We start from the raw sequence: 13,771 nt of genomic DNA, 5'->3' as shown, positions 1-13,771 counted from the left end.
CTATGGACTCTTCCAAAGGCTGCAAACAAAGGCCCACATTTTTCATCAAAGGCAAGGACATTTCTCAACCAGAATTCAAAATTGTGGCTTCTTGGTAACATTTGAATAATTTCTAGCATTTTCTTGTATCAATTGGTTGATTCCTTGAGTTTCTTGAATCTACACTTTATATTTGGGGCTCTCCTCCAAGAAACCCTAATTTCTCACCATTGGCCTCATTAATCCATGTCATTAGCATTGCTTAATCATCATTAGATCCAATTAATGATGACATTAAGCAAAGCCTCTCACCATATGGCCAATTGATCGACCATTTCTCTTAGGTTTCGATAAATTTTGCTAAGAATGAATCATTTGCATCCTCTTAAGGAGACTTGTGGTGGTTGATTGTAAGCTTTTGGAAGCATTATTTGCCTCGCTATTGCTTATTGGATGCTTCAAATGCTCAAATGCATGTAAATGGTATGCCAAATGTGCAAAATCTTGGCAAACCCTATGTTATGAAGGGGATTTGAAGATCATTAATGATATGCATCAAGGCAAAGGCATTGGGAAATTTGATTTCTAATCATTATTGGATGTGTTGAATCACTTGTGATGATTGATGGAGCATGAGTACATACTTGAATGTATGAACAATTGTAAAATCATGAGTACATACTTGAATATATGAACAATTGTAAAATCATGAGTCATTCTTAAAATCAATTTGTAAGTGATCTCACTATCTATTTAAGTTAATTCACTCTCCACATCACTTTACATTACACCTCAATCACCGGTTCATCGAGAAGTATGCACATATAGCATCTCCTTTGATGGATAAGTTAAAGAAAGAGGCATTCTTTTGGGATGAAATGGCATAGAAGAGTTTTGATGGGCTAAAAAGAATGCTTACTTCGGTGCCTCGATTTTCCAAGCCTTTCACTATTAGAGCGGATGCATGTGGAAGAGGCATTGGTGCGGTGTTGTATCAAGACCATGGGGTAATTACTTATGAAAGCTGCAAACTTGATGATAAGGAGATGGAGATGCATTTGTACGACCAAGAGATGATTTCTGTTTTGCATGCAATCAAGAAATGGCATCACTATCTTTATGAAAGAAAGTTTTATGTGCGAAGTGACCATAGGGTTATTCAATTCTTCCTATCATAATCGAATCTTCTACCTAAGCAAAGAAGGTGGTTGGATACCCTTCAACAATATGATTTTGAGATCACATATACAAAGGGAAAGGAAAATGTTGTGGCATATTCACTTTCTAGAATGTGGGCATGTTCATTATCGGCGGCCATCATGAAAGTGCATAACGATTGGATTGAGGAGATTCAAGAGGAATACATGCTTGATGATGAGGCTTCACAAATAGTGCAGAGACTACAACATGGTGTTTATGATGATTTACCTTATTTTAAATTACAAAATGGTCTCCTGTATCACAAGGAAAGTGTGTATCTTATACCCCACTCATCCTTCAAGAAAAAGTTCATGGATGAGATGCATTCTAATCCCATGGTGGGACATTTGGGTTTGTTCAAATCCTATGATGCCATAAGGAAGAGCTTTCATTGGAAAGGTCAATGGAGGGAAGTCAAAGAGTATGTTGCTAAGTGTATGCCTTGTCAACTCAACAAGGATACCACACACAAGCCCAATAATTTCCTTCAGTCCCCCTTACCTATTCCAAAGGGTAAATGGATGCATATTGCTATGGATTTCATTAACGTCTTGCCTTCTACCAAGAGGAGACGGGATAGCATCTATGTGGCAGTGGATTGATTGACAAGGACTACCCATTTTGTACCAATAAAAGAGAGACACTCAAGATCTATGGTGGCACACCAATTCACGGAAAAAGTGTTCATGTTGTATGGTATGCTGCAACAACTAGTGAGTGACCGAGATGTGAAGTTCATGGGCACATTTTGGTGTACATTGTTTGATACTACCAATTTGACTCCTAGTACGGCCTATCACCCGAAAATCGATGGTCAAACCGAGAGGTTCAATAATTGGCTTGAGACTTACTTGAGGCATCATTGCTATGAAACGCAACCTACATGGGACGATCGGTTGTATTGTAATGTTGCCTTTTGAGGCATGAGGGCCAAACACGTTTAAAAAAGAGCCACATTTTATTCACTTATACTGGATTTGGATTAAGCTTTCCACCAATAGAAATGTGACATTCAACCATAAATTTGACATTAGGTATCATATCCACTTTTTACTAACTTCACTAGTTTTGGTTATTTTAGTGGGTTATCACCACTTTAATGTGATATGGCGTGGCTATTTCAATGTCACTTTAGTGGGTTCCAACTTTCAGGGCCTGTCCTTATTTGTCAAATGTCAATACTTCAAAAAGAAAAAATTGAAATTTTGGTTCCCCTCAAAATGAGTAAATGCATTGGAATTCCCTAATGTACCATGATTGCACTTATTTCTAATCATCTTTTTGCATCATCCTCTCCTCTATTCACCATCTAATAATGTTGAGACAACATTCTAACCCAAGGTGCACTCCTAATGCCATTTCATCATGCATTGTTCATAATGTCAAAGATGATCAAGGTGTGTGGAATGGCATAAACTTCAAATTAAATGATAGGGTGACTATGCAACCATCATGCAAAAGGTTCTCATAAAATAGAAAAGTCAAAGAAGAGAATTATTACAATAGCATTGGAAGGGACGTATCTTGGAATTCAAGATAGCAAAAGATGGATGGAAGGCAAAGATGCAACATGTGTACATGACAAGAGAGATGCACATGCATCATTCTACTCTAGCATCTGCATTGCAAGCTCATTGTAAGATATTTTTTGTAATTTTACTTATGTTATTTATGATTATATGGCTTATTCACATGTGTTGTATATATGATAGATGTTTATCTAGATGTTTATCCATCAACAAGCATTGAGCGAAAACCTATGGAGTCATTCACCGAGACTTTTGAAGCCATGCATATTGATCTTAGAAAAGTATTTTTTTCCAGTCAACTATCTACTTTTTTCATTAATAAATAGATATTTTTATACAATGCTAAGTATATTATCCCTACAAGACCATAAGCTTATGGAAGACTGGAGACTTTCCAGACACAAAGGTACTCTATAAGCATTTAAATGCAAGATTGTCTTGAATATGCAGAAGTCTATGAAAGCAGGAAGGATTTCTAAGAGGATTAGGTTATCATGGTTTATACCTCTAAGCCTTATGTATTTGTGGAATGTTTTCGAGAAGCAAACATGAAGACGACAAAAGCAATGTGGCTATCCACACATATATCTAAGTCTGACTTGGATAATGCAATTGGAGCAGAATGGAAAGTGAATGAAGTCATCCATAGGGATGATCTTATAAAATGTAATGCTTGCATTGAATCTGTGGTGATTGCGTACAACATCTCTCCACAAATCTGGTACATAAGCTTAGAGTATAGACAATGGAAAAAGAGTAGAGGGACTAGGATGCCATTGGATTCAGAAGAAAAATTTGTGTAGTATGACTTAACAGTCAACTTGAGTGATGATGACAATAGAGTTGTCCCTAGAAATACAAAACGGACAGCGGTCCTTGAGAACGCATGCGCATGAAATCACTGGGGATCATCCCATCATGGTCGCCATGTGTTATCCGACATAATTAATTGATAAGATTAATGGCGGATAAATGATGTTAAACATAATCTTAACTACTACGTAATTTCAGAGAGAACAACCGTCACAAGAAAATAATATGTTTTAAACATAGAACATGACAAAGATTTGCACACACAGAAAACACACATAACTCATATACAAGATAACCTCACTGATTTATTCATGTATTTCTTACAATTTATAACAGGCGTACAAGCACCGCTTGACACTTCAGTATGACTGGTTGTGACTATTGGTTAATTTGTTCATATCGATGGCCACCCAATACATCTAAACTAGGGGTTTATCCTTGGTTCCTTTCCTATTATTACGAATCTTTGCATTAAGCTTCATAAGAGAGAATTTTTCTTAAACTGTTTAAATGACCAACCTGGTTATCGTTTTCATGCCTATTCACTTCAAGAGGGGCGAAGTCGATTGCGGGGACGCGATTTGCTTCATTCCCTCCTTGGGCAGCGCGCGGTTCTTCAATTCGGCGGCGTTTCGGCGCCATAGGAGCACTAGAGTTTTAAGAGGATAGAGAGAAAACGAGGTGAATATAAGAGGTTGGGAGCGTGGAGAGAAAAGAGAGAATTCTACTGGTTCAAACGGATTCGAAAACGGAGTCCGTTTGGGGTAGGAAAAGCTTGTTGGGCTTATGGGCAGGAACGACCTCTTAGCCTAAGTTTAAGTCGCCGCATAAGGGGGGGGGGGGAATTGAGAGGGGTGTCCTTAACTTGGAGAGCTCTTGAGAAGAGTGTACGTCTAGGGAGACCTAGGGAAGAGTAAGGCAAGGGGTAGAGGAGAGGCACACTTTAAGTCTATTCACACGGGGGGGGGGGGGGGAGAAGAGTGTAGGACATGTCCTAGAGCTTGAGAGAGAGCTTGCGCGTAGGGGCTTGCTGGGGGCTTGCTTGGAGAAGGGGGCTGGGAGGGTCCTTTTATAGGTGCTGGAGGGTGGACGTCCGGGTACGGGAAGGTGACACCTGGGTGGTGTAGGTGTCCGGGAGAGGGTGTGGGCGTGAGACACCTGGGGGTGGAGGTGTCTCGAGGAGAGAGAAAGTGTGACACATGGGGGTGGAGGTGTCCCCAAGAGAGAGAGAGCGCGACACCTGTGGATAGAGGGTTCTGGGAGGAGGGGGTACGTGTAGGGGTGTGCTGGAGGGTGCGTCTAGGTCGTGTACACGCTTGGGTGTCCCGGGCGGATTGTCGGTTTTTTTCACGGGCGGCGCCCGTGTGGGGCCCACGCCGGCCGCCCGCCGTCGTCCGGGGGGGTCAAAAAATATTTTTTAACGGAAATGTCCGGTCTTGCCCTGTGACCATGGGGGCGTGTTCCGTTCGTTGATTAGACGCCTGGATAGTTACTATTTTTGGTCGGAAGTTCGCAGATTAAAGGCTTAAAAGCTTAATTAAACCCATTCCGGGTACCCGTTTTTAGTTCAGAAAAAACTATTTTAAGCGTAAAATTACGCGTAGATTTCAAATTTGGATTCAAAATTACAAATTTCTAAGTAAAAATGGGTCATTTTCCAAAAATAGAAGTTTTTTGATCGTAAAAAGGACAAACTAAGTTATATTTTTCAACTCTGAAGCAAGTACATTGTTATTTACAATGGGTATGTTACATCCTTCCCTACTAAAAGAACTCGAGATGTCCTCATCTCGGTACAACTCTGGGTAATTCTTTTGGAGGGTTGACTCTTCCTCCCAAGTGGCATCCTCCTCAGGGTAATCTTTCCATTCCACTAAATGTTCCCTAAGGATTCTATTGCGAAGCACTCTTTCTCTAGAGTCGATGATTCTATTAGGTCTCATTTCAAGGACTCCCTGAGTTGGCATTACAATTTGTTCATCATCAAGAACATGATCAGGATGAGGCACATATGGCTTGAGTAAGCTTACATGGAATACATCATGGATTTTGAGGTGGGTTGGGAGGCGAAGTTTGTAGGCATGTTTTCCCAAACATTTGATGACTTCATAAGGCCCACAATACCTTGGACTCAGTTTCCTAAATTTTCCAAGAGATAAGGAACTTCTCTTTGGCCGCACTCGAAGAAAAACTTTGTCACCTTGCTGGAAAATTCTTTCAGATCTTTTGGTATCAGCATAATGCTTCTGTCGATCCTGGGCGGCTTTAATATCCTTACGAATAGCTTTGGTTTGTTCTTCCATTTCTTCAAGCATCATCCTAGAGGCTTCAACCTTTAGTGTGGGGTCAGAGAAATTTAAGGGAGACAAACATTCCTGACCATAAAGAGCTTTGAATGGTGACATCCCTATGCTTTGGTGATAGGATGTATTGTAAGAGAATTCCACTAGAGGGAGATACTGAATCCACTTCTTTGGTTCACGCCCACAATAGGCTCTCAGGATGTCTTCTATAACCTGATTAACTCTCTCAGTTTGACCATCTGTTTCTGGGTGGTAAGCTGTACTGAAACAAAGTTGTGTTCCAATAGCCTGGAATAATGATGTCCAGAACTTTGAAGTGAAGTCAGAGTCCCGGTCACTGACTATTCTTTTTGGCAGTCCATGAAGCCTAAAGATTTCCTTGATGAAAAGGCGGGCAATATCAGAAGATTTAAATGTCTTCTTTACTGGGATAATATGGGTGACTTTGGTAAGCATATCCACAACCACTAAAATAGAATCATACCCTCCTTGTGTTGTGGGAAGACTTGTGACAAAATCCATACTGATACATTCCCACTTCATCTGAGGAATGTCCAGAGGTTGGAGTTTCCCGGGCATTTTGATTCTTTCAGCTTTGATCCTTTGACATGAAAGGCATTGTCTGATGTATTGAAGGATATCTCTCTTCATTCCAGGCCAAAAGTAACTTCTCCTTAAGGCATTCAAGGTTTTTGCATAACCTGGGTGTCCTGCTATACGGGGCTATCATGAGCTTCATACAAGATCATCTTCTTCAGTGCAAGATCTTTGGGAATACATAACCTATGCATGAAGTAGAGGCATTCATCATCATCGAGGGTGTATCCCTTGATCAATATATTTTCCTTTTCTGTGGGTGCCTCCTTGTGAACCAGGCTTACTAGCTTTTGGTAATCAGGGTCATGAAGTGAAACCTGCTTTACTTCTCTAGGATGGGGTTATTTGGCATAGAGATTGCACTTAGGAAGGATTTGCGACTGAGGGCATCTGCTACAACATTATCCTTTCCAGGACGAAATTTGATATCAAAATCAAACTCTTGCAGAATCTCAATCCACCTTCTTTGCCTCATGTTGAGATTGGGCTGGGTGAAGATCCACTTTAAACTCTGGTGGTCAGTTACAAGCAGAAACTTACGGCCTAGGAGATAGTGTCTCCATAACTTGAAACAATGAACAACTGCAAGGAGTTCCAAATCATGGGTGGCATAATTGGCTTCATAGGATTTAAGCTTACGAGAAGTGTAAGCCACAGGCCTTCCTTCTTGAATTAAGACACCACCAAGTGCAAGGCCACTAGCATCAGTGACAACCTCAAACTCTTTGGTGAAGTCAGGGAGCTTCAGAACTGGTGCTGAGGTGAGGATAGCTTTAAGTTGGCTAAAACTGATTTGGTGGATTGGTAACCATACTATCTTGCATTCCTTCTTGAGGAGATCAGTTAAGGGTGCGGCTATCTTGGCATAATCCTTGATGAAGATCCTATACCATCCTGTGATGCCTAGAAACCCACGGATTTCTTTGACTGTCCTAGGGGGTGGCCATTCCAATATATCCTTGACTTTGGCAGGGTCTACTGAGATGCCCTTTGAGGAGACAATGAACCCTAGATATTCAATTTGGGAAGTGAAGAAGGCACATTTGCTTTTCTTGGCATAGAGCTTATGTTCGCGCAGTATTTGCAATACTTTGCGTACATGCTCCTCATGTTCCTCTTTTGACTAAGAATAGACCAAGATGTCATCGAAGAAGACAAGGACAAATTCATCCAAGTAGGGTCGGAAGATATCCTGCATCAGGCGGTTGAAGGTGGCGGGAGCATTGGTTAATCCGAATGGCATGACTGTAAATTCATAGTGGCCATAGCGGGTATTGAAAGCGGTTTTAGAAATATCTGATTCCTTGATCCTAATTTGATAGTAGCCAGACCTTAAATCCATCTTGGAGAAAACTTTGGATCCATAAAGTCTGTCAAGAAGTTCATCGATGTGAGGAATGGGGTATTTGTTTTTGACAGTGACCTTGTTTAGGCCTCGATAGTCAATACAAAGCCGAAGCGAGCCATCCTTCTTTCTCTGGAAAAGAACAGGCGCTCCCCATGGGGAATTACTAGGGCGAATGAATCCTTGCTCAATGAGCTGCCTAAGTTGTTCCTTGAGCTCTATGGCTTCGGGAAGAGACATTTTGTAAGGTCTCCTTGAAATTGATTCAGCACCAGGGATTAACTCAATCCCATGATCTACTTCTCGAGATGGGGGTAGTTTTGTAAGTTCCTCTGGAAAGATATCTGAAAACTCCTGGAGCCAAGAGGGTTCTAAATCTGGGTTGCTTTCTTCTACCTTGTTGAGTTTGACAAGGAAGATCTGTTGGCCCTTGCGCACTCCCTTAAGAAGACGATTAGCTTTGACCAAATGAAATTTGGGTTTACCTGTTTTTCCCTGGGCTGATACTACCTGTCCTTGACTATTCTTAAAAGTGATGCTTCCTTCAGCACAGTGAATGTCAGCATTGTTTGCAATTAACCAATCCATACCAAGGATTCCATCATAAATCCCTAATGGTAAGCTTCTGAAATACCCATGGGTTGATTCACCATCCAATTCAAATTCAAGATCTCCCACACAATGTCAGGATACTTCTTCTTTTCCACTAGCTAACTCAACAATCATTGCTTGGGCTGGTTTTTGATCTAACTGTAACTTACGCAAGCATTTTGGAGAAAGAAATGAATGCGTACTACCACAATCAACCAAAAGCTGGAAAGATCTACCTTGATAAGTAGCCGGAGCTTGGATAACAGAAAACTGCTGATTAGGTCCTTGATGTTCTATAGCTGCATGAATGGTGGCTTGCTCTTCTTCTTCCATCTCTAAAGTCGGTTCACCAATCATAGAGCAGACACGGGCAGTCACTCCACGACCTCTACCACGTCCACCACCACCTCGTCTAGCTTGGCGGTTATTAGGAATCCCACGACCTTGAACTACCCGGCCGCCTTGTGGAGCAGTAGTGACACTAGGATTGAGAGAGGGTCTTGCAAGTTTGGGGCATTCATTCCGGAAGTGGCCAACTTCATTGCAATAAAAGCACCTTTGGTCCCCATAAGATTCTGAAGTGGAATTAGCATAACTGCGGGGGACAAAATTATTGGGGTACTGACCAATAGTATTGTGGCGGAAATTCGATTGGTAATTCCTCTGAAGGCGCCCCCTTGGGTTAGACTCAGGATAGACTCTCTTCTTTGCTTGACCACTCTTTACTTCTTTAGCCAGAGGTTTGGCTCGGGTAAGAGCATCTTGCAAGGTAGTTGGCCTCATTGCTTCAAGGCGAGAATCCAAAGGTTCATTCAGCCCTTGGCAAAATCGGGCCACTTGTTGAGTGATCGACATGGGTGGAGCATATTTGCCAAGTGTGACAAATTTTGAGTAGTATTCCTCCAAGGTTAAGCTAAGCTGCTTGAGGCTAAAGAACTCATTCATCTTAATAGATTCATGAGATGGGGGAAGATAACGGCCCTTCACAGCTTGCTTAATGTCACTCCAGGTTTGGGTATCTTCAGTGACGCCCTTATCTCGGCACCATTGCTTCCACCAAAGTTTGGCGTCCCCAGTAAGACGGAATCTGGCAAGCATGGATTGATTCCCAACTCCTGTACCAGCAGCCGAAAAGTAATCGTCCATGGCTTCTATCCAAACTTCTGCATCCCTTTCAATCTTTGAACCTGCCCCATTAAATGAGGGAGGTTGCATTTGTTTGAGGAGAAGCTTCTTCTCGTGTGTATCTGTATATAATGCATTGGGAGCAAGAAGTTGACGATCCTGGTTATCAATAAGAAGCTAAATTTAGAATCATGTCACTTAGGCGGTTTAATACACATAAGACAATGAGTGTGAAAATCAAAACCTTTTATTCCAAGCTTTAATATTTACAAGTAAACCAAGCCATTTACAAGTAAACCAAGCCATTTATAAGGATTGGACTAAATCCAATCTTATTTATTTACATGGTAGTCCTCTAGGGAACCTAATAAAGATCTGCGGTGGTAGCATTGAAAAAGTAGGGGGGTTCTCCCATGGTTTCAAGAACTCGATAAGTCTCGGTAGGGGAGGTAAACCTCGTCTAGAAAGACGGGTAACGGCTACTCTATCAGGGGGTACAACTTGAGTCACCTTATCATAAACCCAACGATTCTGCAGCATGCGATTCCCATCGATAGTGACATAGGTGTTACGAGGAGTGCCAATAAACCAGAACAGGCGAACCATCCGCAACATCTCGGCATATCGGATCCGCCTCAAGTCGTTGGTGAGATTGCCGACGTGCTCAGCTCGAATGATGAAGTAGGTAGATCGACGATGCCAATACTCAGTTCTGTTCCATCCCCTTTCGATGCGAGTGTAAAGAGGAAGGGTTAGCTTGTCTACGATGTGCATCATAGTGTCACGAAACTCGAATTCGGAAGAGCGACAAGCAGTCATGAACATGCATTGGAATACCAGGAAGCGAGAATAGGGATCCATCTCGTCCTCCTGCATCCAGCCGTAATTAGATTAGTTTAACAAGAATTCCTAGAGCAACAAGAGAATACAATATAAAATCTCCCAAGTCTAAACGCGCTCTGATACCACGTGTAAAACCCCCGTCCCGTAGGGCGGGGGAATCCTTTTGATAGACGGTCAAGTCTCGTGTTATTTTCCGATTGACGACACCTCGATCTCGTAGAAATACGAGGTTACGAGCAAACGGACGGACCTAACTCTATCTCGCAGGGGAAACGTAGTCATCCTAAAGGAAATTCTAATCCCCAGCACCAAATGTGCGTGGAGATGGAACAAGACCCACACTTGGTTCAAGGAAGCCAACGCCTTTTTCCCCCGTATTCATGAGGCACGGCCGCTGGCTCGGTCCCCTAAAACAAGTCTTGTTCGTGACTCTACTATTCCCTAAGTATCGTAGGTTAGGACTAGTAGAAAGCTACCCGACTGATCGGGTCCACCCATCCTTAGAATGGTACCGTCAGGGCATCCATTCTCCCACTTTCCACACACTCACCCGTTCAATTGTTTCCTAATTAAGTCCTACCACACTGTGAAACACTTAAAAACAAATTCCTTTGTTAATTAATTACACTTGATTCCTTAAAGAAAATCTTCCTTAGCACAACATTGAAATCAACGAGCATACTTACAGTGAAAAATATTTACAAAAGACCCTGAAACCGGGCCGATATTCCAATCCAAACTCATGTCCAAACCATAACCATAACCACAACTACATCGATAATCTAGAATTCGATCTTCCAGCCTCAACCAGCTGGGTAAACCTCACGGACCGTCTCCCCTCGTCGTCAGCCAGCCGACGAGGGCCAAGCCGTCCTGTCACCCCCTCAGGTACTGACACTTGTACCAAACCCTCTCGCTCTTCGGAGGGGACGTCTCCTCATGAGGTGGGGGTTAAGTCACCGCACTAGCCTGGACCCACAGAACTAGGCAGCATATATACATCACCCTGGTGGTGAAAACCAATCCCCAGTGGCATAGGAGGGAATTGCCCTGGGCCGACTCCCGGCCTCGCTATATCCTCCGCCCGGCTACACAGGCAAGCACGGAGTTAGCTAAGGGGGGGAGAAGCTGTACCTGCATGTTAGCAATAAACCAACAGTATATCCAATAAAAAGAGACATAGCCTTAATTCAATGAATTCACGCATTAAAAAGCCATCGTTTCGAAAGACAATGATTCAAAATCAAGATTACTTTCCTATAACTTGACTTAAGAGTAACCATAAGGTACTTTAGGCCATCTAAACTAGGGGTTTATCCTTGGTTCCTTTCCTATTATTACGAATCTTTGCATTAAGCTTCATAAGAGAGAATTTTTCTTAAACTGTTTAAATGACCAACCTGGTTATCGTTTTCATGCCTATTCACTTCAAGAGGGGCGAAGTCGATTGCGGGGACGCGATTTGCTTCATTCCCTCCTTGGGCAGCGCGCGGTTCTTCAATTCGGCAGCGTTTCGGCGCCATAGGAGCACTAGAGTTTTAAGAGGATAGAGAGAAAACGAGGTGAATATAAGAGGTTGGGAGCGTGGAGAGAAAAGAGAGAATTCTACTGGTTCAAACGGATTCGAAAACGGAGTCCGTTTGGGGTAGGAAAAGCTTGTTGGGCTTATGGGCAGGAACGACCTCTTAGCCTAAGTTTAAGTCGCCGCATATGGGGGGGGGGGAATTGAGAGGGGTGTCCTTAACTTGGAGAGCTCTTGAGAAGAGTGTACGTCTAGGGAGGCCTAGGGAAGAGTAAGGCAAGGGGTAGAGGAGAGGCACACTTTAAGTCTATTCACACGGGGGGGGAGAAGAGTGTAGGACATGTCCTAGAGCTTGAGAGAGAGCTTGCGCGTAGGGGCTTGCTGGGGGCTTGCTTGGAGAAGGGGGCTGGGAGGGTCCTTTTATAGGTGCTGGAGGGTGGACGTCCGGGTACGGGAAGGTGACACCTGGGTGGTGTAGGTGTCCGGGAGAGGGTGTGGGCGTGAGACACCTGGGGGTGGAGGTGTCTCGAGGAGAGAGAAAGTGTGACACATGGGGGTGGAGGTGTCCCCAAGAGAGAGAGAGCGCGACACCTGTGGATAGAGGGTTCTGGGAGGAGGGGGTACGTGTAGGGGTGTGCTGGAGGGTGCGTCTAGGTCGTGTACAAGCATGGGTGTCCCGGGCGGATTGTCGGTTTTTTTCACGGGCGGCGCCCGTGTGGGGCCCACGCCGGCCGCCCGCCGTCGTCCGAGGGGGTCAAAAAATATTTTTTGACGGAAATGTCCGGTCTTGCCCTGTGACCATGGGGGCGTGTTCCGTTCGTTGATTAGACGCCTGGATAGTTACTATTTTTGGTCGGAAGTTCGCAGATTAAAGGCTTAAAAGCTTAATTAAACCCATTCCGGGTACCCGTTTTTAGTTCAGAAAAAACTATTTTAAGCGTAAAATTACGCGTAGATTTCAAATTTGGATTCAAAATTACAAATTTCTAAGTAAAAATGGGTCATTTTCCAAAAATAGAAGTTTTTTGATCGTAAAAAGGACAAACTAAGTTATATTTTTCAACTCTGAAGCAAGTACATTGTTATTTACAATGGGTATGTTACATTATTTCTGACAGAGATTCAAGATTTTGTAGTAATTTTTGGATCACATTATTCTCCAACTTAGGCACTAAAATAGATTTCTTGATAGCTTTCCATCCGAAAAACAGATGGACAAACTGAGGTTACTAACAATAAAATCTTAGATCTACTCAGAGCCTATGTTGCCCAACAACCTAACTCATGGGATAAGTACATTCATCTTCTCCAATTTGCTTACAATAATGCTCCTCAGATAAAATCTTAAGCATAGTTAGATCTCAAAAGGTAAGGTATTAGTGGATTCTAAAATCCAAAGAGAAAACAAAAAAGAACTGCTCTAGAAACCAAGTCAATACTTGGTTATTAAAATCCTAATCCTTCAAAAAAATGGGAGTCATTTTAAAGATTCTATAAAGTAAACCCATAAAGAAAACACAAATAAAACATCCCTTGGGATTCAAGAAACCAAATCAAGATGCAAACAATAAAAAAACGTTTTGTGGAGATTCAAGATATCAAAGACACAACCCAAAAGACATCAAAAGTCATGTTTCCTCAAAGACATGGTGGATGCACTTGAATTTTAGACATGCTACTAGAGAAGAGAAAGAGATGGCAACGTGAACAACTCACCGTGTTACCAAATAACATGTACTTCTCCAACTCTTGGGGTTTACTTGAGTTTGGATGGTAGAGCACTACCTCATCCCAATTAGAGAAATTCAACTTTTCAATCATTCTTCTCTATATGTGAAGCATGGTTTTGAATCATTGGTGATGATTGATGGAGCATGAGTACATACTTGAATATATGAACAATTGTAAAATCACGAGTCATTCT

The sequence above is a fragment of the Cibotium barometz genome, chromosome 27 (genome assembly GCF_041138505.1).
Source record: "Cibotium barometz isolate CiBa-2024 chromosome 27, ASM4113850v1, whole genome shotgun sequence".
NCBI lineage: Eukaryota > Viridiplantae > Streptophyta > Polypodiopsida > Cyatheales > Cibotiaceae > Cibotium > Cibotium barometz.
The sequence above is the reverse complement of the archived record's forward strand: the minus strand, read 5'-3'. Positions refer to the sequence as shown.